At 41.3% G+C, this 26,313-nt stretch overlaps 1 pseudogene across 1 annotated transcript in view; it reads right to left on the minus strand.

Annotated features, from left to right (window-relative positions):
• Positions 1 to 4,943: 4,943 nt before the first annotated feature.
• Positions 4,944 to 26,313, minus strand: part of LOC143637381 (caffeic acid 3-O-methyltransferase-like) — a 30,644-nt pseudogene continuing 9,274 nt past the window's right edge. Inside the window, exons 2-4 of the transcript XR_013154420.1 lie at positions 6,219 to 6,527; positions 5,347 to 5,411; positions 4,944 to 5,258 (exon numbers count right to left, since the gene is read on the minus strand). The product of XR_013154420.1 is annotated as a caffeic acid 3-O-methyltransferase-like (transcript). The remainder of the gene's footprint in view (positions 5,259 to 5,346; positions 5,412 to 6,218; positions 6,528 to 26,313) is intronic.

Below are 26,313 nucleotides of genomic sequence, written 5' to 3' on the forward strand. Positions count from 1 at the left end.
GGCTTCCTGCAAACACAAAGTAATGATCTAAGTCATCAAAACACTAATATGGAAGTCCGCGCAGCGGAGCAAAAACGAACCTATACCTGCGGGGATGAAGCAGAAAAGTCAGCGCCAGCCCCACGAGAAGACTGCGCCGGAAAATCTCGTGGCGCTGCAGGGCTGGCGAGGCCGCCGTCGGAGTCTCCAACTTCAAACTCCTCATCCTCCTCTGAAACAGGCCTTTTCTCCTGCGACCTAGAACCAAAATCAGTCTCGCGAGGAGGGCTGTGCGCAGGAGGAGGTGAGGGAGGTCTCGACGCCGCCAGGTCGGCGCGTAAAACGGCTTCCTGCTACTTAGTAATCCCGATGAGGGGAGATTCAGTGCTTGCAGGAGCAGGAGCAGAACCAACGGCGCTGGCACCGGCGCCAGGAGTGCCGCCAGCAGCTTGTACGCCAGCTATGACTCCTATGAAAAAATCAACAAAAAGATATGGTTCATGACTTGATCTAAAAGGAAAAAGTCAGAAAATAAAAGCGCAATACATACCTTGGCGCAACGCCGTTCGCGAGTCAAACATCGCCATGAAGTCCATTCTCCCCTTTTTGGAGGGTAAAACAGGGGACTTCGAAGCGACCTCCGGCGCAGCCTCGGCATCTTGTTGCGCTTGAGGTTGATCCACCAAGGTCGCCGGCTCTACAAACATTTGAGTGAGCAAAGATTCATTAGTAATTCTATCAGAATCGCGCTCATAGAACCATAAAGGATAAGCAAAGTATACCTGTCGAAGAGGAAACGGCAGGCGCAACGCCGCTTCCCTTTTCCGCCGCGCGAAGGGAGGAGGTAGTGGCACCATACCTCGTGTGGACAGGAGGTCTGCCCACTTTTTGAGGCAGGGAAGACAAGGAAAACTTGGTGGTAAACCCCTGGGTTTTCTCAAGTCCCTTCGCCTGAGTAGGTGGATCCTGAACAACAGGGGCATCATCTTTCTTCTGTTTCTTACTGGCCCCTGCGCCAGTTTTCCCTTTAGCCTTACGCTTTAGTTGGGGCGCCTCCTCCTCCTCCTCCTCCTCCTCTTCCGCGAGCTCCAGCTCGTAGTTTTCAAGCGCGTCTACAATACACGCAACAGAAAGGTTAGCCAAATCTGGTATTATAAAGGCATAAGCATAAGTACAAAGTCTTACCAGGCGCATCGCTGTCAAAAAGAAATCCCAGATCAACAGGGATGAACATGTCATCGAAGCGATCGGGGAAGCCAACCTCCCCAGCGCCCAGCGCGACGGAGCCACCCTCCATATGCTCATCATAGGCGGCGTGGACATACTCCTTGCTGACTGCACAAAACAAGTCAAATGATATCAGCAAAACGAATTATATTCGCGCAGAAGTAAGGCAATGAGATTAACTTACACAAGCCGTCAACTTGGATAACGGGCTCAGTCGCGCTGTCGGCCCACCTCCTGCTCATACCAACCCCCACCAGCGCCTCCTCTCAAATGTTCTTAGCGGGGGATGGTTCGGCAGTCAACTTTTTAACCCAGGCGCCAGTTGGGTTCTTGACGACACCCACATCCGCAGGCGCAGAAGAGATCGCGTGCATGGTCATGCGGATGGGGATCACGCCAGCCCTGATATAGAAAAATCTCTCAGACCAGTCATGAAGGCTCTTGAATGAAACAGTGCAGCACTTGACCTTCTGACTGCGAGGAATAAATGAGAACCAAGAATCTTGGATCTTGGGCTTATAAAAAAACTGAAAGCGCCGAGGGGTGGGCTCCTCGCGCTGAGATTTGCACATGAACTCAAAGTGAGTCATGCGCACGAGTCCAAACGGATGGACTTGGGATATATGAATCCCATAAAACTTAAGCAGCGCACCTACAAACCTTGTCATCGGGAGACGAAGGTTGCAGTGGGTGAAAAAATAGCAATAAAGGGATATATAGCCGGTGGGCGGGTCCGCCGCCGTTTGCCCGGCCGCTGGCAGCATGCAGCCATACTCAGGGAGAAAACCCTGAGAGGCGATAAGGCTGTCAAAATCGGCCTGCCTCAGTTTGCAGGGGATCTCATCCCACTTCTTCACTGCCTTGGTCCTCCCTACCTCCTCCGATGAGGCCTCAGCAGCCCTCTTCCCCTTGCCGGTCTTCTTCAACGTAGACATCACTAACGATTTCACATGGCGATGGATGGGGGAGATTGTGTTGTCTGAGCTATCAGACATGCAACTATAAAATCGAACAAGGGATGCTTCGAAAGAACAGAGATCTAGAAGCAGAAGACAGGTAATCGGAATAGAATGAAAGAAAGAAAAGACCTCTGAATAAACAACAAGGAAGATGAAGGATTAAAACTCTAAGGGCTTGCTTTTATAGGCCCAGGAGAGAGAAAATTTGGTACTGATCGGACTTCACGCGCCACCACTTGCAGGTGTAAACCAAAGCGAGCGCGACACGTATCCCTGACACTGTGGGAGGGGACACGAAAAGAAACGATACAGGCGCTGCCAGAGTTCATGCGCCACCACTCGCAGGTACGGACCAACGCGAGCGCGACACGTGTTCCTGACACTATGTGAGGGGACATGAAAGGCAACTGTAGCACCTCGAGCACACGAAAAGTCTGACACGTCTCTATCACTGACGCATGTCAGCAATAACCAACCACGTACAGGGACGACTCGTTTTCAACCAAAAGGATAGATTTTCGCGCAACGATGAGTAATAAGAAGAAAAAGACAAAACCCTATTAAAAGAGCAAACTATTAAGTCTAATATCTATCTTACCTCGCTCGCGCGAGACAAGACACACATTAGACTGGGGGGCTTGAAGAGGTATGTACCCGCCTCAACACCGAGCGAGGCGGGTCAACCCACAAGATATAGACAAGAGGCTTGAAATCAAGACATTATGAAGGCACAAAGCCAAAACCTATGCGCATGGCGCATATAACATATGCTCACGCATATCACATATGCTCATGCATCACATGCTCAGGCATCACATATGCTCATGCATCACATATGCTCACGCATCACATATGCTCACGCGTATCACATGCTCACGCATATCACATCCGCGCGTGGCGCATATCACATGCTTGTGCATATCACATCTGCGCATGAAACATCTGCGCGTGAGAATAAAGAGAAGACCTCGCGCATCCTCAGGATAGGCGCGTATCACACATGCACATAATCAACCTCGTCCTTATCCAAATCAGGATTAGGGCAACCTTGATTGTGCACGTCAGACAACCTTCCAGAAGGTATATTTTTAAGGAATAAGAATATGCTGATGTTGACAGCTGCCAATGAAAGGTGGACAACTCAGCAAAACCCATGTGCTACCACGTGATTATAACCAATGAAAAAGCACCAGGTGTCCCAAGGACACGTGGCGCAAAGCAATTGGAGGAGGCCAACAAGGCCCTAACTGGGTCTGAGCCCAATCAGTGGAAACCCTAGCACTATAAATACCACATCAACTCCACAAGGAGAGAGATACCCAATTACACAGTATTCAGCTATATTAAGCAATACACTCCAATTTCCTTACTCTCATATATTATTATCTTCTCCTACAAACTCTTATTCTCACACCGGAGGGTTACCCCAAAGAGGACCCCTCTGTCCCTTTCTGAGGGGTAAGTTTACGGTGCTGTTCATTTTGTAGGTGGAAGAATCCAGATCCCAGAGAACCATCGGTGAAATAACATAATCACACCCGAGGAAAGTAGATCGTCTACCAGTGAGTCGATCCACGTTTCTTCACACACAATTGTTCAAACTTCAAATAGACGACCCTCGATCAATCGACCATCCCCTACTCATCTTCATCGCATCTCTCTCTCATTTATTTATTGAGTTTTATAGATGATTATCAAGTTTTGAGTAATTTGTCAATATTCCACGACAAAAAGACGTGTTAGGTTGAAAATATGGAAAGCCAATTTTTAAAAGTTAAAAATTCATATATAATATACCATTGTTCTAAATAAGACCACTCACCAATTCATCATAGCGTCTTAGTTGTTGGATAATCTATCTCCTTAGGACAAATGCTGGCTGGTCTAACATGCCTTAGTTTATTATTCTTTATTCAAAGTTATTATTATATCTTTTTGAGCGGCAATAAGTTTCATTAATAATAAAATTGGTGATTAGTAAGGAGCAAGATACCTATTCAACAGACAACAGGTACAATACAAAGCTTCGAAAAGGACTTAAACTTCAAAAAATTCAAACGTTATCATTTAGTAATCAGTTTATTAAATGTGATTAGTTATTAAAAAGGGTATGCCTGCAAGAATGCAAGTTTTTTTTTATCAGATAGATGAACATAAACAATAATCTACGCCGATTAAACCCTTTTGGTGGGTGTAAAATGGATTTAAACTGGGAATATCTATATACTCTTCTAATAAAAAAAAAATAATTGTGACACGTGTCACTTTGTGACGAAACCTCATAATTATTTTTCTTTGTAAACTAAGATCTTAATTGACACAAATATACGTTAGTATAAATTAATAATTATTAATTTTTCTTTTACATTCTATTTATATTATATCTATATATTTTTCTAAAAATAAATATTAACATATTATATTGCTGTTATATAATCCAAAATATACTTGATGAAATCCAAAATAAACAACAAATCATGTTATTCAAGAATTGGAAAAAATATAATTTCAAATGTTATAATTAACATATTATACTATGTATATTGTTGAAAATTGTAAATAAAGCTAAACTCGAATATGCTTTTATTTTACGAAGCAATTTTAATTATTAAATTATAAATATATGCTTAAAGTCAATTCATTTTTTTAAAATCAATACATTTATCTGAGATAAATCCATAAAACGTGTCGCTTTTGTTTATTATGATATACAATAAAAGTAAATATTAAGTATTACTTCAAATCCTCATCACACAACAATAACATTCAACATCAAGTCTAAACATTCTTGTAGAATTCCATGATCTTAAAACTAGCGACTTCGAAGACAATTTTCATAGAATTGAATCCAGCCTCGTTGGCCAAGAGGTTGAATTATTTTGTAGTTCGCTCTTTGCCACCAGGGTTAGCAATTAGCATTATTATATCAGTATCGACAACAACCTTAGAAACTTCATTATTATCGCTAATTACACTTTTAGGGTCCGGAATGATTGCTTCCACAACAACCACCTTACCGCTCTCTGATAATGCTGCCCAACAGTTCTCTAGAAGCTTGGCACAGTAATTGTCACCCTAGTCATGAAGTATCCACTAAAAGAAAGAAAAATCATTATAGATGTTGAACTAAATCTGTTATTACTTAAACAAACATCATGTTTAAAAAAATTGATGTACCAACCGTCATGAAAATAACATCTCCTTTAGGAATACTTTGGAACATATCTCCACCAACATGCTCCACACCTAGTCAAGAACATCCAACAATTATCATCAGCCAGACCGAGTTAAAGAGAATAAATTTAAGGAGTGTCATAATCGAGTAGGCAAGGGTGCCACACAAACACCTTTCTACCCTTATTTTAATTTTTCTAAAAAATGTTCAATTTGATTGTTAGCTCACCCAACGTGGTCTGTTTCGCTGAGTTATCAGTGTCTAGGCAAGATTTTTACAGCCATGACCTAATAATGATACTGGTTGAAAGATAATAATATCAATGAATGTGTGTTTTTATGAAATTGAATATACCTTTGTAAGTGTTGAAACGTTATAAGAATGTTTACGAGCCAGGAATCTAGTCGCAAATCGATACGTTTACTCGTGTTCATACATTAACGGAATACTTTATTGACCATGGATGATGAATACATTAGGGATCTAGAGAGAATCCGGCAGCATAACGTTACAGTACATAAATATGGCACAGATCTCTATGCAAACTAACTATGGCAGGCCTATTTATAGGCATGTCCCATTCGTTACACTGTAGTAACGAATGAGCCTTCTCATTCGTTAACATCACTAACGAATAAGTCATTCCATAGCCCCATTCGCTAAACACCCTTAGCGAATGGGTATACCTTAACGACTAAGCCACCATTCGTTACATTGTAGTAACGAATGGGCTTTACATTAATGAATAGCCTAGTCTCTAACGAATGAGGCCTCATTCGCTAAACATGCTTAGTGAATGAGCCTTTATACATTAACATAAAGACTAAAATACCCTTATCCTATTCGAACAGCTGCGGACACCAAATTCGTGCACTTACAGTAAGGAGGTGCATCCTTAGTGACATGGGGTAGGTTAAAGTTTATCCCCTTAATGTCAGGGTACTTAGAAACAATAAGCTCAAGATTAGCACCTAAACCACCACATACATCTACCAACTCTTTGACCTCTTCAAATCCCTTGTATTTTTCAAGAATCATCTTCATCACTATTCTTGTGTTGTCGTACATGCACTTGTTGAATACCTCATTGAGTCTATTGTCTTTTGCAGGATACTCAAATGCATTTATCTCCATGAGCTCTGTCAAATGAGACGCCTCTGTCAATAACTGCATTTTTTAGGTGATACCTGTCCCAAATATAATAATATGGTGATAGTCTTAATCTCCATTAAAAAAAACCTATTTACTATCTATTAATAATTGGTTTATCAAAGACAATGTAGACTCAAAACAAATTAAAGATATTTGACAAGAAAGGCACTAGGCATGGGTCACACCACCTTATTCAGGCGAAAGCCCATCAAATGAATGAAGTCTAATTCTCATTTCAGGCCGGCCCAGGCCTGATTACTATCTGAGTGTAGTCAACAAAATCATATCATATGTATGTAGTCAAGCATGTATAATAAGAATAATAGTTTTGCAATCATGATGTTTAGGTGATTTGCTTCAAAAGCAAGACACTTTCATCTTTGAAATTGTATACAATATTATTTTCTTATAACTTTAAATACAATGGCTGTTTATCTGAGTGTAGTCAGCAAAATCATATCATATGTATGTAGTCAAGCATGTATAATAAGAATAATAGTTTTGCAATCATTATGTTTAGGTGATTTGCTTCAAAAGCAAGACACTTTCATCTTTGAAATTATATACAATATTATTTTCTTATAACTTTAAAGACAATGGCTGTTGATCAGTTCTTTACGTTGGTAACGAAAAATACGAGTATTTGTAAGACCCCGAATCCCAGGAATCCTACAGTTGGTAATCATATCCACAATTTCACAAAAATTAAAAAAAAACAAACGATTCGTTTTTATTTAGAACAAGTTCAGAGTAAATAACAGCGGAAAAGGTGTAATTATTTAAAGAAAATCCCAAACATGGGTACAAGTGTCCAAAAATCAAATATAAATATAATATTCATTTTATTGGAAATCCTCGACTAGAAATGCCTTCAACCTTCCGAGTAGTCCCCAGCACGTCCAAGCGGTAACCTCCAATCCTTAACCTGAAAATCAATCTAACATACACACAAAGTCAGCTTGAGCTGAGTGAGTTCAAGTTTTAATAATAGACATTTAAATAAATCATTCCAAGGGTTTAAATGTAAAATGGGATTATAAAACATTCCAAGAGTTTAAATCTAAAAACGGGATTATAAAACATTCCAAGAGTTTAAATATAAAAATGGGATTATAAAACATTCCAAGAGTTTCCAAGAGTTTAAGTATAAAAGCGGGATTATAAAACATTCCAAGAGTTTAAATATAAAAACGGGATTATAAAACATTCCAAGAGTTTAAATATAAAAACGGGATTATAAAACATTCCAAGAGTTTAAAATATAATACGAGATACGAACAGTTAGGCCATCATCAACACTAAGTATTCGTACTTAGACATCTATATACATCTATATATTTATATCCCTATAAAACCGTCCAAATAATAACATCAGGGTCGAGCACACGTACAACCCAAACACGTAACATCTCATCCAAGTAATAACATCAGGGTCGAGCACACGTACAACCCAAACACGTAACATCCGATGATGATCATGCCACACGAGCCTTTCCCCTCACGGGCTTTTCAGGGCCCGTCACAGGATTTAAGAACCTGAGTCGTATAGTTTGGCCCGGCCAAGATCACCATCCATCCGTATGCAAACACAAAGTAGGCATATACAACATCAGTAGTCGAAACGACTACAACATCGCCAAATATAGGCCAAACAATAATTCACACACACACACACACACATACTATAACATTCCAAGGCCAACTATATACTAGCAAGCCTATATAAAATAGTTTAAACGTTTCATCAGGAAAAATCGTTTAATACTAGGAATTAATACTAGGCCTAATAGCAATCTCGAGCCTAGACCATAAGTAATTTTAAAACCCGAGTAATATATTTGACCCGCCAAAATGATGATCACGCCACACGGGCCTCTCCACCACGGGATTTAAAAACCCGAGTAATATATTTGACCCGGCCGTGATTACCATGCACACACACATCAATAAGCCTACTCACATCATTCTTAGTCACGAGGAACTAAATATCATCACACAACCGTAGGCTATAAGGTAACACATACTCATACATACATACATACCTCCATACATTCATACATATATATATATATATATATATATATATATATATCATCCCAAGACATTCCAAATTACAAATAAGCCTATGGGCCGTAAGGTAATATATATTAATCAGTCCAATACATGAACTAAGTAAATAGGTCTACTCGTATTCAATTACTACCAAGCCTATTAACATCATCGAGTCTAGACCATATTCAGGTATATAACCTTAATGAATATAAGACCATAAACGAGTCTACAATATCCTAAGCCATAAAATATAGTTCACAAATAGTTTCATAAATGCACAAATATGAATAAGGCTATGTAATACCATCCAAATAGTTGTAACGAGTAAAATCGTGTAAAATTGTATTACGGTGTACATGCTAGCCAAAAACTTGAAAAGAGTAAAAAGGGCATTATGAACTCACCTGGAATCGATCGAACACCTGCAACGAGCTAGGAAATCCCTAAGTGCACACTCACAAGTAAGGGCCTGTAAATAGTACACAACGCGTTACTAAACTAGACCGTAAGAACACTCTTGCCTAATGGGCCGTTCAAGCCCAACACTTTGGCCCAAGGCCCCACACGTTGGCCCAAGGCCCAACACTTGGCCCAAGCCCCAACACGTTGGCCTAAGGCCCAAAAACTTGGCCCAAAGCCCAACCCATACCCAATTACTTTACCTGAGCCCCTAAAACCTTTCAACTAACCAAACCGGTTAAGCCTAAAACGAACTTATCGATTAAAAACGAGTAAAACGTGTAGATTTTAGTATGCGAAGATGCATTTAATTACATTGGATAACTTTTGAAATAAATTATTAAATTTTTACCAGACTTTAATAAATGTCTTAGGTTTATAAAAATATTTTTATTATATTTTTCTATTGGACACGAAAATTATAAAATTTCCTCCAACACAGCAAGTTACGTGCAGCTATTTCAGTGCGCAACAAAATGGTTTTATTTTTATAAAATTCATTACCGAACCAAATTAAACGATTCCAATTGGGTTTGGTTCCTAACTCAAAATACTAACTTCCAGAAGTAAAACCAACCCATTTGGACCTGTAGAAAAAAGGTTATGACGTCGGGAAGACAGACCAGAATCCGTCATCCCGCATCAGCTTTGACACTCGTTTTTATAAATTCATAAAAACCATTCAAATCTCGTCCAAAAATTACGTATTATACCTTTCTGGAAACTAGACTCAAAGTAGAACATCATGGAATCAAGAATCGATCAAAAACAATGTATTATCATCGCGTTACAGACCCTACAATAAATGTATACGAATCTGTCAGCAAACTGTTATCATTAAAACTCAACCTTAATGACCAATAAGCATGTTAATATGATCAATTAAGGTGTAAAAGACATGGGGAATCATAAAACCGACCTTGAATTGAAATTTTCACGGCTGAAACTTGGCTGGGCAGAAGAAAACGAGCAGGGGGGGGGTCTTGAGGCCGATCGGCTGCTGGGAATAGAGTTAGGGTTAGGGTTTTTCTTTTTTTTTTAATATTATGATATAAAATAAATTACACTCTAGTCCCTCCAGCATGAAGTGTGTAGCAACTTGGATGGAAAGTCAATTAATTCAACTTACGAGTATGTCAAAGAGGTCCCCGAAGTAAGCCGGTTCAAACCCGATAAATATACAAACTCTACAACGTGCATGCCGATAAACGAAAATGTCGGGTGCTACATACTAATATAATACTTTAAGTTGTAAGAGGGGATGTTTTGGGAAAAAGGATGGACAAACGGACTTTTAAAACATATTACAAGGCTCTAAATTAGAAAGATGAAACCCCGGCTTTTTGACCAACATTTATAAACGATCGAGCCGATTAACGAAATTTACGGGCGTTACAGTATTATGATAAACCTATAACTAAGACATATCTGTTATAACAGAGGGAGAAGCCACGGCTGATAAGAATGCTCCAGACGATAAGATAGTCGTGCTTGGTTGAGTTCCACTTTAGATTGTATATTAGTGATGGGGATTAAGATTCTTGAGGAAACCGAATTATGTAGAGATATAGTGAAACACTCTAATTTTTTTAAATACTTTTACAAAATACTTATAAGAGTAGGTCCCGGTTTACATCCAAAATTGTCACTCAAGGTGACGTCTTATTTTATTAAAATATTTATTTTACAAGAAAATATATATGTTTAACAACAAACTTTATTATACAAACTATTAAGCACGAGAGTATGTTTTCTTGTCAGTCCAGCCACGTCCACAAAGCTTCAACCTTCTAGGGATACCTTTCCTGAAAATATTTTAAAAAACACATTTTTATTAGCTTTAGCTAAGTACACCATTTTATAAAAATATGTTTTATTTTCATATGGAATTTAACACCCAAATTTCATAGGATTTCAACAACAGAAATCCTTATTTTTACTTCTCATTATTCTTTGGGAATTCAACATCCGAATTCCTTATGAGCTCATTTTTAACCCATGAGGGTTATTAACTCTCACCTTTATTTGGAGTTCAACACCCGAACTCCTTGAGATTTCAACTCCTGAAATCTTTTTATATATAATATCAAAATTTTGTAGTTTTAATTACTAAAACTCTTAGGATTTGTAACCAAAATATTTTTATTGGGTGCTCACCACCATATTTATTTAAAAACTATAGCCTCTTTTTAAGCCATCAATTCGTATACTTAGAACCATAATCTCATAAATCATTTTCCAAATAATCATATATTTGAGTACTAAATAAGCACATATAAAACACTATAAATAACATGATTATGTGTACTTAGCTTATAGTGTTAGCAACTCAAGTGTAGACTATAATTTGTTAATTATTATGGCAAGCTGTCTTCAAAATACACCAGGGAACCTATTCGTATAACTCTGGATTCACCCTTCCTTTTCTTTTTATCAACTACTCACATATTTCTTTTGTATGAAAATACTTTCTATATATTTTCAAGTCTTCATGAGAATATGAGACATGTATTTATAGTGCATCTATTAGTGACTTATCTCTTGGATTCCTTCTTTATGTAGATTTCTATTTTAATATTATACTATACATATTATAAATATCCATGATATCCAATTCAAAGAATTACTCGTTAAGATTTTCTACAATCGTATCTTCCTATTTTCTTTATTATTATTATTTTATTATTATTAAAAAAACCACACTACATAACACTTTTATTTTTCTTCTGTCTTTTTATTTTCTATTTATTAATAATAACTTTATTATATTCACATTATATTTTATTTTAAACGATATTCGATTACATCGAACGCTCGTTTAAACACCTCATATCATAATGAGTTATTTTACATGTTTCTTACTCCTCTAATAATATTTGAATACAAGTTTCAAACATTTTATTTTTATCCGCTAAACAGGATGTTACATACAGGGGTCACAAATTATTTAATTTGAGGGTTAGGTTTTTCTTGTGATGTTAATTATCTCTTCCATGCATTTATATACATCCAAGGGGAAACCCTTGATTAGCTAGAAAGGGTAATATGACCCATCAATAATTACCTAGCTAATTATTAATAAGGCATGATTCAATTAATTTTGATATATTATTATATAAATGATAATAATGGCTATATATATATATATATATATATATATATATATATATGGAGAGGATCAAGAGAAAACTCACATTTAGAGAGAAAACTTAAAAACTCCTAAAGAATTATTTTTAATTAAAAATAAAAAAATATTTTCAAAATTCTGTTTTAACCATTATTCTTATATTTTCTTATATTTCACTCGAAAAATATAAAAAAAATACAAAATAAAAAAAAATACAAAAAAAACCGCTGTAATGCACATACGTATTACTCTGCGATACCGTTGTATTACACATGTGTATTACTATGTATATTTGAGTTTAATAGTGTTTTATTGCATATATTCAATATTTGTGTATTGTATATGTGTAGTAGTGTTGTATTATATGGAAAAAAACTAATAATAAAATAAAAGTCGATGTGGTACACATGTGCGCTAATGTTGTATTACATATACGTAATAATGTGTATTCGATATGTGTATTAGTCTTATATTGCATATATACAATAGTGTGTATCAAATATGTGCAATAGTGTTGTATTCTATGCAATACAAACGCTTTTGCATATATGCAATGCACACTATTACACATGCGCACTATACCGACGAGGTTACCGACAAGTTTTTTTTTTAACCAATAACAACATATAAAATTTTTTTAAAAAAAGTTAAAAATAGTTTTTTAGATGTTTTTAAGAGTTTTTAAGTTTTCTCTTTAAGAGAAGTTTTCACCAGAACCCATCCCTATATATATATATATATGTATATATTTATTTATTTATTTTTACAATAACAGGTAATGCAATGATGTTACAACATTTGCTAAATAAAACAGAGTAATTATAACTATAATTAAATGAAATGCAAGCATATCAAATCGGAAGTATTGAATAACAAAATGGTGTCTTGTATACATGGACAAAAATGTAAAACTATATATATTACCCTTTTGGTGAGATTATTGAAGAAGCGTGTATCGACTTACTTGTATACGATCAACGTTCCTCGGGTACGAGTGTGCTATATCACCGATGGTTTTCCGAGATACGAGTTCTTCCACCTACAAAACGAACAGTACCGTGAGCTTACCCCTCAGAAAGGGACAGAGGGGTCCTCTTTGGGGTAACCCTCCGGTGTGAGAATCAGATATTGTAGGAGAGGATAATCAGAATCTGAAAATGAGTAAAGGACTTAGAATATATTTTCTTGCCTGCCTCCAACTGTGGAGGTGGTGTGGTATTTATAGTATTAGGGTTTCCAATGATTGGGCTCAGACCCAATTAGGGCCTTTTTGGCCTCCTCCTATTGCTTCGCGCCACGTGTACTTATGACACCTGGTGCTTTTTCATTGATTATTCTCTGACCAAGGTATTTCACCTGACCCATGTGCCATCACGCGGTGGCACATGGGCTTTGCTGAGTTGTCCACCCTTCATTGGCAGCTGTCAACATCAGCACAATCTTTATTCCTTAAAAGATACCTTCTGGAAGGTTGTCTGATGAGTACAATCATGGTTGTCCTTATCCTGATTTGGATTAGACTATTGTCTCATTTGTTGTGTGTCGCTTACGCGCGGCCTTTATGCGCCTATCCCGGGGATGCGCAAGGTCTTCTCTTTATTCTCACACTAAATGTGTGTGTTGTGTGCATATGTGATATGCGCCACGCGCAGAAGTTTCATGCGCTTGCGCATAGGTTTTGGCTTTGTGTCTTCATGACATCCTGATTTCAAGCCTCTTGTCTATATCTTGTGGGTTGACCCGCCCCGCTCGATGTTAAGGCGGGTACATACCCCTTCAAGCCCCCCAGTCTAATGTGTGTCTTGTCTCGCGCGAGCGAAGTAAGATAGATATTAGACTTAATAGTTTGCTTTTTCAATAGGGCTTATTTTTTCTTTTTCTTTTCTTGCACGCGCGTTGCGCGAAATTCCATCCTTTTGGTTAAAACGAATCGTCAATGCACGTGGTTGGTTGGTGTTGACATGCATCAGAGATGGAGACGTTATGTGTCAGACCTTTCGTGTGCTCGAGGTGCTACAGTGGCTTTTCACGTCTTCTCATACAGTGTCAGGAACACGTGTCCCGCTTATGTTGACCTACGCCTGCGAGTGGGGGTGCGTGAGCGTAGATCTGATTATTACTTGTTTCTCTCTCTCTCCTGGGCCTATAAAACCAAACCTTTTGAACGGTTTTTTCTTCATCTCCACTGTCATTTTCAGAGCTTTTGCCTATCATTTACATTCCGATTAAGAGCTTTCGTCTTTGTCCCTGAATTCCGTGCTTAAAGTAACCATATTGTTCGATTCGCAATTGTATGTATGATAACCCAGACACCACAATTTCCCCTAGTAAAGGCCGTGTAAAATCAGTGGTTATGTCTACTTTGAAGAAAACCGGCAAGGGTACTCGGGTTGCCGAGGCCTTGTCGGAGGAGGGAGGGAAGAACAAGGCGGTGAAGAGATGGGATGAGATTCCCTGCAAGTTGAAACAACCTGATTTTGATAATCTCGTCGCCTCTCAGGGTTTTCTCCCTGAGTATGGTTGTCTGCTCCCGGCGACCGGGCAAACGGCGGCGGATCCTCCCGCCGGCTATATCTCTTTATATTCACCCACTGTAATCTTCGTCTTCCGATGACGAGGTTTATAGGTGCGCTCCTCCAATTTTACGGGATTCATATATCTCAAGTCCATTCCTGTGGATTAGTGCGCATGACTCATTTTGAGTTCTTGTGCAAAGCTCAGCGCGAGGAGCCCACCCCTCGGCGCTTTCAATATTTTTATAGGCCGAAAATCCAAGATTCTTGGTTCTCATTCACACCGCGCAGTTAGAAGGTTAAGTGCTGCACTGTTACCTTCAAAAGCCTTCATGACTGGGCTGAAAAATTCTTTTATATCAAGGCTGGTGTTATTCCCATTCGTATGACCATGCGCGCGATTACTTCCGCGCCCGCGGATGATGACGTTCTTAAGAATCCATCTGGCGCGTGGGTTAAAAAATTAACTGCTGAACCATCCCCCGCCAAGAATATTTGCGAGGATGCGTTGGTGGGGGTTGGTATGAGCAAGAGGTGGACTGACAGCGAGACTGAGCCTGTCATCCATGTTGATGGCTCAGGTGGGTTGTTTGTTCATTGCATTAATTTTGCGCGAGTATAATTCGTTTTGCTGATATCACTTGTCTTGTTTTATGCAGAAAGCAAGGAATACATCCACGCCGTCTATGACGAGCATACAGAAGGTGGCTCTGTCGCCCTGAACGCTGGGGAAGTTGCTTTCCCTGATCGCTTCGATGATATGTTCATCCCTGTCGACTTAGAATTTTGCTTTGACAGCGATGCGCCTGGTAAGCCCTTGTATTTGTGTTTAGGCCCTTAGAATACCAAATTTGGTTTTAACATTTCTGTTGCGCGTATTGTAGATGCGCTCGCTAATTATGAGTTGGAGCCTGTGGAAGAGGGAAGGGAGGAGGCAGAAGCTGAAGCGCAAAAACTCAAGCGCAAGGCTAAAGGCAAAACTGGCGCAGGGGCCAGTAAAAAACAGAAAAAAGATGATGCCTCTGTTGCCCAGAATCTTCCTCCTACTCAAGTGAAGGGACTTGAGAAAACCAAGGGTTTTACTTCCAAGTTTTCCTCGTCTTCTTTGCCTCAAGGTGTGGGTACTCCTCCAGTCCACACGAGGTATGGTGCTGCCACCTCATCTCTGCGCGCGGCGGACAAGGGAAGCGGTGCTGCGCCTGTTGTTTCGTCTTCTCCAACAGGTATACTTTGTTTATATTTTGTGGTTTTATGAGCGTGATTCCGATAGAGTTATTAATGAAGCTTTATTCACTCAAATGTTTGTAGAGCCGGCAACGTTGGTGGCTCAACCTCAGGCGCAGCAAGGTGCCAAGGCTATGCCGAAGGTTGTTTTGAAGTCCTCTGTTTTGCCCTCAAAAAGGGGGAAAATGGACTTCATGGCGATGCTTAATTCGCGGACTGCGGTGCGCCAAGGTATTTATTGCGCTTTGATTGTCTGATTTTTTCCTTTGGTTCAAGTGATGAATCATTTCTCCTTGTTGGTTTTTTCATAGGAATTATAGCTGGCACACAAGCTGTTGGTGGCACTGCTAGCGCTGGCGCCGTTAGTTCTGCTCCTGCTCCAACAAGTACTGAATCTCCCCTCATTGGGATCACTAAGGAGCAGGAGACTATTTTTCGCGCTGCTCTAACAGCGTCAAGACCTCCCTCACCTCCTCCTGCGCGCAGCCCTCCTCGTGAGACTATTTTTGATTCTTCCAAGTCGCAGGAGAAGAGACCTGTTATAGAGGATGATGAGGAGGTTAATTTTGAAAATTCTGATGGTGGCCGAGTAAGCCCTATAGCGCCACGAGATTTCGTGGCGCAGCCTTTTTCTCATGGGGCAGGCAGGAGCTCATCAGCTGGCGCTAATCTTTCTGCCGGTTCTCCTCAGGTATAAGTTTATTTTGCTCCGCTGTGCAGACTTCCAAGTTAGTGTTTAGATAACTAAAACGTTTCTTTGCGTTGCTTTGTGTTTGTAGGGAGCCGATCACATATACCGCCCGAGCTGGAGTATCACTGAAGAGAGCTCATTCCAATCCTTGGGCGTATGTGAAGACTTTTGGGCTCACTCTGTTCCTCCAGCTGAAAGGAGGTTTCAAGAGGACCGCGCTCGCGTGGATTTGCTTAATGACCACCTTTTTGCTGGGTCTGCGTTTTTTGCTGCCTCCCAAGAGCTTCGCAATGATTATATAAAGGTACGTGATGCCCTTGCGGAGGCCAAGCAAGAGGCTAAGATTTCTGCTTGGAATCTTTCTGATGCCCGAGAGAAAGCTGAGAAACTCCAAGCAGAACTTAGCGAGAACCGGGCAAGTTCCAACGCTGCTTTTATGAAGCGCGGGCTTGAGCTGCAAGCTGCACGGGAGAAACTGCAAGTGGCAGAGGCAGATGCGGCCAAGTACGCGCGTCGAGCGTGTGACCTGGAGTTGGCAGTGGAGGCGCATGACCAAATTATTGCGCAGGTTAATACTGAAAAATCTTTATTGGAGAGTGAGGTTGCGCGCCTGAAGAAAGAGCTCGATGCTGCGCGAGCGGAAAAGAATGAAGCCTTACTGTTAAGTTGTTAAACTCTCAAATCCCTGCTCTTGAGACGTCTGTTTCTTCCCTCGCGCAGGACCGTCAATGGCTGATTTCACAGGGTGTGACTCGTTGCGCTTAGGCCATGAAATACTCAGACGAGTTTCAGACCCTTGTGATGGACTGTAATGCGGCGTCGCGCTTGGTGGGTCGGGCTGAGGGGTTTAAGGATGGTTATGAATATGGCATGCTAAAGAAGAATCCATCCGACTACCCTTATCAGCTCGACGCTGTCTGCGCTGACATGGCTGAGGTGGGGGAGAAGTACTTGAATACTCCAATTCCCATCCTTGAGCAGGCATTTTAACCTTAATGAGTTTACTTGACTTATTTTCATAATCTTTTGTACTTATACTGTTCCATGTGACTTGCAGATAGCCGCGCTTGCTGACCAGCCCAATCTTGGCGCTTTAAAGAAATTACTTGATAAATGTGAAGGGACTGGTGGCAATGATGATGGCGCGGGCAACGCTACCTTTGCCAGCGGCTTTGGCGTGGCCAAAGGACCTACTCCTGACGCTATCATGACAGAAGACGACTATATTCAAGACAAACAGCTTGATTATGGTAAGTTTGGAGATGACGAGGAGCGGGTTGCGCCAGATGCTGAGGGAGGAAATAATGATGAGATAGATGAAGAGGCTGATATTAACATAGAGACTTGAAAAGCCCTTCTTGTTTTTTTTTTTGTGTTTGTAGTTTTTACCTCATCATTTGTAAATTTGTAAACTTCTATGTTTCGGAATGAAATTTTGTTTTTCCCTTATTCGCATCTTGCGCATTCCCAATTCATCTCTTTATATTGCATGTGTGTGCTTGTTGAATATAAGGTATGCTTACACATTGAAACTTGAACAAGGTTGTAAGGAAATTATTTTTACTTAATCCTTAACAGTTGTCATATTTCAAGTTATTTTGCGATATTCTGAATATGCTGACACGTGCCTTGGCATTTCATTATTCCTCTTTTGCGCGACGTTATCGTGCATTTATTATAGGGAATTATGAATGAGTTTTTTAGCCTTTACGTGTCAGTATGTGTTACTCTGCCTATATCCATTATAATCCTATGCGCGGCCCCGACCTGAGACCTTAACAACTATGCTTTGGCATGTGCTTTGCCTTAGTTGTGCTTAGGTATTTTTATGGTCCAGCTGCGCAATACGTCCAGATGGATGCTATGAGTAATTTGAGCTAAGGCTCATATTATTGGGCTAAGGCCCTGACGATTTAGAGTTAAAACTCGTTAACGCGTCTGAGCTTGAAACTCGCGCATGTATGTTTTACTTCGTTTTATTTTTAGTTTGATGTCAATACAATGTTGTCATATTGCTCAAAATTAATAAAGGGAAGTGTGAAACATGTATGCAAAAGGTAATAGAACGCATAGAGCGTATCATTATTCATAATGGCTTAAAAAGCATTGATTACAAACTTGACAACTTTTACATGAAACATTTTCTAAGTTGTGCTGCGTTCCATGTGCGCGGGATCTTCTTTCCATTTAAATCTTTTAAAGCGTATGCGCCTTTTCCCAATTCTTCCGAGACTTGATAAGGTCCCTCCCAGTTGGGAGACATCTTTTCCCGGGGTATTGCGCGACTAGCTTCATTGTTCCGAAGGACAAAATCATTCTTCTTGAAGTGGCATTCTTTCACGCGCTGATTGTAGTATTTTTCTAGCTTTTTCTTGTATTTGGCTTCACTGATGATAGCCGCCTCTCTGCGTCCCTCAAGTAAATTGAGATCCAACCTCCTTTCTTGCTCGTTATCCGTCTTACTCATCATGAGCACTCTATAGGATGGGCATCCAATCTCTGCTGGAATCATAGCCTCCGTTCCATAGGTTAGGCTGAACGGGGACTCGCCATTGCTGGTTTTGCTTAATGTCCTGTGCGCCCACAGGACATTAGGTAACTCCTCGATCCATGCATGGGACTCTCCCTCCAACCTTTTCTTCAGCCCATTCAGCAAGCTTTGGTTCGCGCGTTCCACTTGGCCATTCCCTTGAGGGTGGTATACTGAAGTGAAGACCTGATTGATGTGCAATTCCTTGAACCAACTGGATATCTTTCTGTCAGTGAATTGTTTGGCATTGTCGCTCACGATTTCCATGGGTAGGCCAAAACGGCATACGATGTGACTCCATATAAATTGCTTCATTGCCTCTGCTGTGATTTTTGCCAGTGGCTTGGCTTCAACCCATTTTGTGAAATAGTCTACTGCCACTACCAAAAACTTTACTAGCCCTGGCGCTTGTGGTAAGGGACCCACAATATCGATTGCCCACTTGTGGAAAGGCCATGCAGAGGTCACCGGAATCAAGTTGTTCTTTGGCCGCATGGTATTTGGCGCATAGCTCTGACACACTTTGCATTTTTGGATCTCTTTTAATGCGTCCAAGTACATGCCTGGCCAATAGTAACCTGCGTTCATTGCCTTGGCGATCACCATGCGCGGGCCAGCATGTATTCCACAGATTCCTTCGTGTATCTATCTGATCACATAGCTTGCTTCCTCAGCGTCTAGGCATTTCATGAGTGGTCCAAGATAAGAGCGTCGATATAACGTACCATCGAGCATTTCGTAGTTCTGCGACTTGTGTCTTATCTTCCTCGCCTGTGCGCGATCGTCTGGTACCTTTCCCTCCTTCAAGAATTCCATTATTGGAGTTATCCATGATGAAGGTGTTGTATGATTTACAAGAACAGACTTCGCTCCCACTGACGGGTTGCTCATTACTTCTACCCTGACATCTTTGCCAAAATGATCGAAGCTGGTTGATGCCATCTTGCTTAGCGCGTCGGCATACTTATTTTCACTGCGCGGAATGTGTATGATTCTGGAAAAGTCAAATTGTTCGGTGAGTTTCTTCGCCTGCTTTAGATACAGAGGCATGGTGTTCTCCTTGGCATCATAAAGGCCATTGACTTGTGCTGCTACCAGGTATGAATCTACATGAGCCTCTAGCTTTTTAACTCCGAACTTGTGCGCGATGCGCAAACCAGCCAGCAGGGCTTCATACTCAGCTTCATTGTTGGTGCTCTTGAAATCCAACCTGATTGCGTAAGTATACTCATGATTTTCTGGATCCACCAGTTTGAGGCCTGCGCCGGACCCTTCGTTGTTTGAAGCTCCATCAGTGAATAATCTCCAAACGTTTTCTTCATTATTGGCTTGCGGAGGGTCTACTTCGCGCTGAGCCTCTTCGACTTTTCCTTCAGGGATTTCTGCGATGAAATCAGCTAAGACTTGTCCCTTGATTGCTGGACGAGGCTTATAGGTGATCGTGTGCTCCCCTAATTCCAGCGCCCATTTTGTCAGCCTTCCTGAGAGCGCAGGACGTCGCAAGACTTGCTGGATGTTGTAATCAGTCAGGACTTCAATAGGATGACCATTGAAATATCTGTGAAGCTTGCGCGACGCATGCGTTAGTGATAAAACTAACTTTTCTATGATGGTGTAGCGCGTCTCAGGATCTGTCAGCACCCGACTTACATAATAAATTGGTGTTTGGATTCCCTTGCGATCCACCAATAATACTGCGCCAATGGCGTGCTCTCATACTGACAGGTACAACGTTAAAGTTTCACCAGGTAGTGGAGCTGTGAGCGCAGACAGATTTATCAGACATTCTTTTATCTCACTGAAAGCTTGCTCGGCCTCAGGCGTCCACTTGAATTGGCTTTTCTTTAAGCAATTTCTCAATGTGTTAATGAATGGGGTAGATTTGCTTGCATGGTTTGCTAGGAACCTGTTAATTGATACCAATTTACCATTCAACTTTTGAACTTCCTTCATGGTGGATGGTGAGGGCATGCCGAGGATAGCCTCCACCTTCTCTGGGTTCACCTTGAAACCATCCTTGGTGACCATTACGCCGAGAAATTTCCCTTCTTCCACGCCGAATGTGCATTTGCTCGGGTTGAGCTTCATGTTTACTTCCTTTAGGCGCCGAAGGGTTTCTTCGATGTCTTTGAGCATTTGTTTTTCCTCCCTGCTTTTAATCACCAAATCATCCACGTAGACTTCTAAGTTTTTTTCCAATCTGCTCGTTGAAAATTGCATCCATGAGTCTTTGGTAAGTGGCTCCTGCATTCTTCAAACCAAAGGGCATTTTTGTGTAACAGAAAACACCCTTGTCAGTTTTGAAAGCAGTCTTGTCTTTATCCTGTGGTGCCATTTGAATTTGGTGATATCCCTTATAGGCATCCAGGAACATTTGAGCTTAAATGGCACCACAGAGTCCACCTTCATGTCAATGTTTGGGAGGGGGTAACAACCTTTTGGACACGCCTTGTTGAGGTCCTTGAAATCAATGCACATTCTCCATGACCCATTGCACTTCTTTACCATCACAGGATTGGCTACCCATGTTTGATATCGTATTGGGCGAATGATATTCGCGCGCAGTAGATCTTCTACTTGCTCATTCATGGCCTCTGTCTTCTCGTCTCCCATGACTCTTTTCTTTTGAGCAATTGGCTCCACGGACTTGAATGTGTTGAGAGAGTGCTGCGCCAGGTCTCGCGGAACCCCAGTTATATCAGAATGTTGCCACGCGAAGACTGACATATACGTTGTGAGCAATCTTTTCATTCTCACTCTTGTGTCATCTGATATCATAGCTCCGATTGTGATTGTTTGTTCTGGGAATTTTGGGTTGAGAATCCATTCCTCTGGCGCGTTGTTTGCCACTGGAAGCTTCATTCTCCCCTCTCGAGGTATACTTATTACTGCGCATAAATGATCTCGGTACACAAATGTTACTCCTGTTGGTGTTGGGAACCCCAATGCGCCATGCGCTGGTGACGGTATGGCGTTGAATTGGGCAATCGTTCCTCTACCCAAGATCATACTATGGCATGAAGTGGTGGGCAAGACCAGGAAGTTGACAATTTCAGCTCGCTTGTGCTTCTCATCCCCCATAGTTAGTTCGAATTGAATCTGACCTAGGGGGTGAATAATTTCGTTTGAGACACCCGAGATTGGTGCACTCACAACTTCGAGCCTTGCTTGGTCTGCTGGATCCAACTTCCTGAAACATTGCTCATATATGATGTCTGACTCACTACCGTGTCCACCAGGACTCTTGACACCTCATAATGGGCGATGTGTGCAGTGATGACTAGAGGACTGCTGATAGACGGGCCTCCTCTGATTCTTGGAAAAATTACTTGTTGCTCGCGCCAATCCCCTTGGATTTGCGCGCTTCTCTTCCTCGATCCTTGCCCTTGCCTTTTTCCTTCAGCTACACAGATTCTTTTGAATTTTTTACTGGCTGAGGCTCCGTCTGGTTGTTCGTTCTCTGGTCTTGGATTTTTTACCAGGTAAGCCAACTTGCCTGATTTCACATCTTTTTCGATCGCATCCTTCAAATGATGGCATGCATCGGTGTTGTGCCCTGTGGATTTGTGAAACTCACAATATTTGCCACTGTTCGGTGGTCCCTTATGGAGTAATGGCCTGGGGTTTTTAAACTGGACATTCTCTGTGCTTAACACTTGCGAGGGCGATTTGGTGAGGGGAGTCCATATTCTTGGTAGAGGTCTGTTAGGCTCTCTGCCGCCTTCCTTCTTGTCACCTTCTCCGCGATTAAGAATGTCTTTTTGGGGTTGGGGTGAACTTTGTTGCGCTTGCTTTTCTGCAGGAGAATAATTGGTTTGTTGCAACCTGGACCATACGGAGTTTTGTTTGCCCCTCCTTTCATTGTTGCGTGGTGCTTCTGTTTGATGCCCTTTATCTCTTGCTCTGTCTTGGGCAATTTGTTTTTCATTTCGCGCGAAGACTCGCGATGCTTCCATAAGCTTAGCCCAAGTGGTTGGCATGCCCTCTCTGCTCACGAGAGCTCTGCGGAGTTGATCACTGCGCGCACCTTGTATAAAGGCCACGCGCAAGAGTTGTTCAGTAATGTCTCCAATTGCAAGAGATTCCTAATTGAAACGAGTTATGTAGTCTTCAATGGTTTCATCATTCCTGCGTACGCAGTGCATGATGTCATCGGGGTCGCGCGTGTGTTTGCGCTGCTGTACAAAGTGAGCCTGGAACTTTTCCAATAGCTCTTCGAACCCATCGATTTGTCCTGTCGGCAAGCTTTCGAACCAGACACGCGCTGCACCCGTGAGGCAGCGAGCAAACATGTGACACCATGTTGGCATCGTCCAGCTTTCTAAGTTTCCAGTGTTATAAAAACCTTGTAAGAAATCATCTGGATCTGTTGTACCATCGTACTTGCCTAAACCACTTGGCATCTTGGTTTTGTGTTGAATGGGAGCCTTCGCAATGCGCTCAGCGAATTTTGAATGTTTTACCAAGATGGCTGGCCTATATGGTGTGGTTACGTCCACTTGCCCTTTCGCTTGTGGGTTGTATGGTGTGTATAAATCCATATCAGCTTTGGCTCCAGGTGCTATGTGCATGTGTGCGCGAAGCTGTGAACCTCCAGCATGAGTATCTCGCGTCTTCTTCATGCTGTGCACCTCTTCCTCATCACTAATATCAGCTTGTTCGGTGTGAACAGAATGACCGTCTTCCAGCGCGCACGTCTTTTTTGTTGTTCCCTGAATGGTTTGTTTATCAAATGCGAGCCTTTGTGTTAAATCGGCTAACTTTTTGTGTTTTACCAACTCATTGTATTTGTCCATTAAACGCCGTTGTTCGTTTATGAGCCATTCTTTAGGGTCATTGGTTTCAACTTCCAGGCCCATTGGTCCTTTTTGTTTTGTACCAGTCAGATTTTGGAACGTGAGATCGTCTGGGGGAGTTTCAGTTTGACTATGAGGTGTTGTGTTGAAGGGATGGTTACTGGTGGTGCGCGCAGTGTCACGCGGCGCCCTCAGAACCTGATGTCCCTCATTAACATCCTCAAGCTCATTACCCTCCAGAACCTGATCGTTGTTTCGAACACCGGAAACCATGGTGAAGATTTTCAGAGAGAAAATTGATGAAATAGTGGTTTTGTTGCCGTTGTAACAGGTGACGGCGCCAATGAAGAAGCGTGTATCGACTTACTTGTATACGATCAACGTTCCTCGGGTACGAGTGTGCTATATCACCGATGGTTTTCCGAGATACGAGTTCTTCCACCTACAAAACGAACAGTACCATGAGCTTACCCCTCAGAAAGGGACAGAGGAGTCCTCTTTGGGGTAACCCTCCGGTGTGAGAATCAGATATTGTAGGAGAGGATAATCAGAATCTGAAAATGAGTAAAGGACTTAGAATATATTTTCTTGCCTGCCTCCAACTGTGGAGTTGGTGTGGTATTTATAGTATTAGGGTTTCCAATGATTGGGCTCAGACCCAATTAGGGCCTTTTTGGCCTCCTCCTATTGCTTCGCGCCACGTGTACTTATGACACCTGGTGCTTTTTCATTGATTATTCTCTGACCAAGGTATTTCACCTGACCCATGTGCCATCACGCGGTGGCACATGGGCTTTGCTGAGTTGTCCACCCTTCATTGGCAGCTGTCAACATCAGCACATTCTTTATTCCTTAAAAGATACCTTCTGGAAGGTTGTCTGATGAGTACAATCATGGTTGTCCTTATCCTGATTTGGATTAGACTATTGTCTCATTTGTTGTGTGTCGCTTACGCGCGGCCTTTATGCGCCTATCCCGGGGATGCGCAAGGTCTTCTCTTTATTCTCACACTAAATGTGTGTGTTGTGTGCATATGTGATATGCGCCACGCGCAGATGTTTCATGCGCTTGCGCATAGGTTTTGGCTTTGTGTCTTCATGACATCCTGATTTCAAGCCTCTTGTCTATATCTTGTGGGTTGACCCGCCCCGCTCGATGTTAAGGCGGGTACATACCCCTTCAATTATCATAATCTTCTAGCTATTACATTTAGAAGTTGGAAAAAAACACTAAGAGAAACCCAAACTCATTGACTTGTTTAATTTAGAAGATATTAAGTACAACCTTTTTTATGCTTGATGCCTAAATTTTAAGCTCGGCCCATGTGACTTGTTTAATTTACGAGATAGCAAGTACAACTTTTTTTATGCTTGATGACTAAATTTTGAGCTCGGCCCATGAGAAATATGTGACTCTTTTTTATTATTTAGCTGTTATTTATATATAATTACTTTTGTTATATATATATTAAAAATCAAATTTTTACACAGTAAAAACACTGTTCATGGATTGTGTGGTTATCCCGCTGCCGCGTGTTTCTCTAACTCACCCTCCAACCGTATTATCGCCTCTTTTCTCTCATATATCTTCAATCTCACCGGCCGCCTCTGTCTGTCTCTCTGCCGGTTGGGGAGGCCGCCGTCTGTCATTGGAGTGGTGATGGGAACCGTCTGTGCTGCCGGTCGGATTGATCGGTGTTTGCCTTTCGTCACTGTGGTCGGCTTCGTCTTTCTGGTATAAAACCATGCAGCATAATGAGATTTAAACTTTGTAGCTGGATCTTTTCTCTAATTTAACGAATTTCTAATTCTCAATTAGATTTGGATGTCTTGAAAAAAGGTAAACACTCTTCTGGTATAAACCCTACAGTGTTATTATTATTATAACTATTACTTTGGTTAGTCAAGTATGACCATAGAGGCACAAACCAGTTGGTGGGAATGGATAAAACTTCAAGGAATGAAATTTAGATAGTAATTTCTGTTGTTTGATTTAAGCCTTAGGATTTTAATTATTATTTCGTTATTGCATTTCAGCCATGCCGTTTTAGCAATAAAATAAGAGGCAGAGAAGACAAATTGATGTCAAACAAAAGGATGGCGAGGCAGCCAGTAGGTAAACCGTAAGCTGTTGGGTACCAATTGTGGTCTATATCCTTTTGCTTGATAACGGCTTGTGAATTGGGCTTTCGTTTGTTATTACGGTAATGAGAGGAGTTGTGGTTGTGGTTGTGTTTGGAGGATTCGGGCTTTGAGGATTCGGGCTTTGAGGGTGTGGGCTTGGACTCTTTAACGGGCTTGGATGCGGGCTTATCATTGGGCTTCTTGGAACTTTTTTGCGTCAAGGTCCCGACCTTAACGTGGTTTTCAGTGAGGGTACCGGCTAGGGTAATGGCATCATGAAGTTCCTTCGGGTCACGACTAAGGACG

This window comes from Bidens hawaiensis, unplaced genomic scaffold (genome assembly GCF_021521415.1).
Source record: "Bidens hawaiensis isolate Kalapana, Puna unplaced genomic scaffold, B.hawaiensis_p1.1 tig00008259_1, whole genome shotgun sequence".
Classification (NCBI taxonomy): domain Eukaryota; kingdom Viridiplantae; phylum Streptophyta; class Magnoliopsida; order Asterales; family Asteraceae; genus Bidens; species Bidens hawaiensis.